Source organism: Pteropus alecto, unplaced genomic scaffold, assembly GCF_000325575.1.
Source record: "Pteropus alecto unplaced genomic scaffold, ASM32557v1 scaffold50, whole genome shotgun sequence".
In the NCBI taxonomy this organism is placed as follows: domain Eukaryota; kingdom Metazoa; phylum Chordata; class Mammalia; order Chiroptera; family Pteropodidae; genus Pteropus; species Pteropus alecto.
Genome location: NW_006431918.1, coordinates 9,256,383 through 9,261,034, shown reverse-complemented (window position 1 = coordinate 9,261,034; position 4,652 = coordinate 9,256,383). Strand labels below are relative to the sequence as shown.

The following is a 4,652-nucleotide window of genomic DNA, read 5'->3' as shown; positions in this document are numbered from 1 at the left end:
TAAAGGGAGAGTTACAAGAATCAGCCAAGCTCTTTCTGGATAGGAGACTTCTACAGTGGAGCAGTGGAGGCCAGTGACCTAAACTATCAAGACCTAGTCTACTTGCTTTCAAGTTTCTGCAGCCTGCCTGATTAACCAAGTAGTTCATGTGAAAACCATAATACTATGATTTAAAAAGCTCCACTGAAGTGTTAATTTTGTATTTATATAAATGCATCTGGTATTTGTAAATCTTCTTCTGCAATAGCAAAGGCTCTGGCCTGAGCCCGTTTCTGTAGGAGGAAGATTCACTGTGGTGTAATGGAAAGAACCCTAGAACAGGCATCAGAGTATCAGAAACTGGATTTGTCATATGAGCAGTTTGACCTGGTGCCTTTATGGGACTGAGTTCTACATTTGAAAAATATAGGTGCATTTTTTTTTTTTTTTATAAACACACTCCCACCTTTCCTTCAAAATGAAATTATAAATAGAAACCTAATATACACAAGGGTTAAAGTTGAGTTGGGATACTCGTTATCGCTTTATTCTACAGCAGTCTCTAAACTGGCCCTGCAGAACCCTAAGAGCCAGAAAACCTTTCAAAATGATTAGATTACCTCAGTGGTCCCTGAGGTCTGCTCCCAGAGATTCTGATTCAGAAGAGTTGGGGGCAGTGCTTAGGAATCTGAATTGTAAACGTCCTTGCCCCCACAAAGTGGTTCTGATGTAGATCTTGATAATTTGGTCACTTCTGAGAGTCTCTCAGGCTAGTTATTTTAGCTCTGTGAAACTCGTTCGCTCATCTGAAAATATGGAGATTAAAATATCATTCTACTTCAAAGTTTTGGTTTTTTTTTTGGTAAGGATCAGATGAGATAATGTATATGAATTACGACTTTAAAAATGACATCTGCTGAAAGATGATTTAAATACCTGACAGACTACAGAATACTATACTATTCTAAAAATAGCTTCATGTGAAAATGCAATCCAGAGAGTGTAAAAAGAATCTTTTTTGAAGTTAAAGAACTTCAAAACTTCTATATTAAGATCTTCTAGAAAGAACAACTCTATTGGGCATTTTTCTTCTGTTAAAAAGAAAAGTGATAAACATGCAATTGGATTGATTAAAATAATGTAGTTCTTTAAAAAGTAATACTTACAAGTGTTCTTTTAGGAATTTTCTATGTAACGGGGTAAAAAGGAGATCTTCCCTATTAAAAGCATGTGCACCCCATAACAGATCTTCGATATAACAAGAGGTGGAGGGACTACAGCTAAATTTCATTGTATATAAAGTACATTCCTTCTTTTGGATGAAAATGAGACTTGTGCATTATTTGAAAAAGTTCAGTTCTAGGACATATTGTGTTCAGTTTGATGTTCAAAACATTTGTTCATTTCAAAAGTCTCTGAAACTTTATTCCCTCATCTATAAAATGAGCAACCAGATGATCTGTTTCTCATCCTAAGCATAAGCTTTTTGTAGTTTGTAAACAGCACTGGAGATGATAGTTACCTCAAAATATCTGTGTAGTCAGGGAGAAGGTGAGTCTGTTGTTTGACTCACAATCATGTTAAACTTTATTTTTGCAGCAGCCAATATTCTGATAATTTTGTAGAATTTCCTGATTTAACATGGCTACTATGCATTAGCCTACAACTGGAAGAAACATTAAGACATGAGACCCAAACCTATTGAGTAGAATTCTGATGATTAGCCAAGTTTGGAAACCATTGCACAAGAGAATTATTTGTTGAAAACATAACTTCTCCTGATGTGACTCAATTAGTTCTAGTCAGTTCCTCACTCTCAAACATAGCTACAGAAGTTTTTCTATATATGTGTTGCATCCACTGTGTGTGTGTGTGTGTGTGTGTGTGGTTTGTCAATGGTACACCCACTGTTTTAAATAGTTCTAATGACTGTTCACACGTGAGTTTTTAGAAGCAAAATACAATATATCTTGCTGCAATATTTATAATGTACCACTTGCTGCAATAAAAATCTGAACTTTCAACACATTATCATGCCAAGTTTCTCCTTTTAATGATATTTTCTTTTCAATTTAATCTTTACAAAGTAAAGGCCTTCTTATAATTTTATAGCTATGGAGAATTTAATATCGAATAGAAGTATCAAGTAAGTAAGGTCATATTCTATCTCAAAATAGAATCAAACAAAAATCCTTTCAGGAATTTAGTCAATATACTTAAAGTTCCTAAGCTTACATTGCTTTATGCATATGCCAACATATATTTTTGTACAACTCCCTAAGAACACCACATGGTAGGTGCTCAAGGCTCAGTTATCCCACAACAATTCTAGAATTCCTTTGTAGATGAAGAGGGCAAAGATTTTAAGGGAAGCAAACTAGAAAAAATGGAGGGGAAAAAAGCTATTCTTGAAAGAATTTATTATAAATCAAGGCTGTAAATATTTATTATAAAGGCCATAAATATGTAGCCTCTTTAAGACCAGGCATGTTGGAAAAAGCCTGATGTAGGACTTTTTAGTAGATATATTTTTAAATGCCTTTAAATATTTTCTATGTTTCCTCCTGGACATCTTCCTTGCACCTATGTTTTTGAATGTCTCTTACAATTGGCTTAGAAAATGTTTTTGTGGGTTGTAAGACAGCTGGTAACCTTAACTTTTACCTCATTATGTTCTTCTGAGCTCATTGTTTTGGTTGCAATGAATGTCTGAGCTCTGTCATTCTGAATCTAGTACAAATATGTACTATAGGCACTCTGAGAATTTCTTTGGGTCTAATCAATACTAAATGATAAAATGTCTTTTTCAGATATTATATATGTTATCACAAGAATCATAGAGGAAAAGCTTCAATTGGAAATTCTAAAATGCAATTTTTTACAGCTGACTATTTTACAGATGATGTTAGCCAAAACAGAAACCCACTCAAGCAAGTGTGAATACAAGGGGTGCATCTCATGATCTTTCACTGAAAGCTAGAAAGTCAGATTTTCCTCTTTTCCCCTTTCCTCATCATTATAGATCTAATGCCTTCGGCTAGTGTCTCTGGCTGCCAGTTTCCAGGAGAGAATCTGATTGGCTCAAGTCACCCTTGCTAGGGCTAGGGGTTGGTGGGAAACAAACAGTACAGGAAATGGTGTGGGGACTAGTCATAAGCAATAGTATTTCTGTTAAATAACTACTGTCACTTTTTGAATTTTGGTCTCCATATCTATTTCATATCTTTTATTTTCCAAACATATTTCCAAGATTAAAGCATTTTTTTTATTTTTATTTTATTATTATTTTTTTAAGTTGTTAGGCAAGGCAACCCTTGGTTGACCTCACAGATTGCAGGGACAAGGACCCTGTTGGCTTACAATCCTTTTTTTTTTTTACACCTACAGCACCTGGTCTTCCTAGGTGGTCTCCCATTCAAGTACTAACCAGGCTCGACGCTGCTTAGCTTCTGAGATCAGACAGGATCGGGCTTTTTCAGGGTGGCATGGCTGTAGAATAAAGCATTTTTTAAACCAGATTAATTCACCGTATAGCATCCTAGTTTTATTATAATTATTTTTATTTTCTGATGATGTGCTAAGCTTGGTCTGGACTGTTCCAGATCCTTGCCTCTCCTTTCTCCTGCTCTGGTGTATATCATAGTGGCAGATGACTGCACTGTCGAATTGCTCAGGCTTCCATGAAAGCTTTATTAGCTAATAAAAGGCACCCACAAGAGACTGGAGGGTGGGCGGAAGGGAGAAGCATGGGTTTTCCTTCCTCTTTCGCTTCCGCAGGTATCATTTATGTTGGTATCAGAACCTTCTCTGCAGCTCCAGCTCCAGCTCCAGCTCCAGCTCCAGCCTATAGGCCATCGTGGTTCCAGCTGTCCCTATACCTTTACCCCGGGCTGTCATAGCACATCTTCCTCCCTGTGTCTTTTCAGCTTGGGGGTAGGAGTTGCTTCCTGTATAGCAAATCGCTGAGTTGGTCTCACTTCCTACAATCCCTTCGATTTCTCATCTCCTATGTCACCTATATAACCAATTATTGCTATTAAATTCACTCTGGTTTAAATACTTACAGTGGCTTCTGTCTTCCTGTTTGGACTAAGATTGATACAGATGGATAGACTGCTGTCAGTTTAAGATAGTATTTGGATAAAGTGTAATATGATAGTATAGGACTAATTCTACTTATATCTTATTTTTTTTTTTATATTAACAGACTTATTTTTTAGAGCAGCTTTAGGGTTATAGAAAAAATAAGCAGAAAATACAGAGTTCCTTATATATTCCCTCCTCAACCCCACAAACATTTGCCTCTATTATTACTATTTTGCATTAATGTGCAGAGTGGTTTTCCTGCCTGCGAGCTCTCGTTCATTCACTCTGGGAACAAAATGTTACACAGAACCTATTATGTGTCAACATTGTGCTAACTGGCAGGGATACACTGACCAATGAGCTACGGTCTCTGCCATCACAATATTATATTGTAATGTTATATTACAATATAATGTTATATTACAACATATTAGGAGATAAAATTAGGTAATAACTTGATCAAAACAAAATTTGGTAGGTTAAACAATAGAGATATCACATAATAACCATATAGTTACTCGTGAATACCCTCAGACAATTAGTTTTGAATGGGAGGCTGGTTACTATGCCAGTTATTTCAGCAAAAA

General features: G+C 36.0%; 1 pseudogene; it reads right to left on the bottom strand.

The window, feature by feature from the left end:
• Positions 1-3,357: 3,357 nt before the first annotated feature.
• LOC112475110 lies at positions 3,358-3,476 on the bottom strand (annotated as a pseudogene).
• Positions 3,477-4,652: the final 1,176 nt, after the last annotated feature.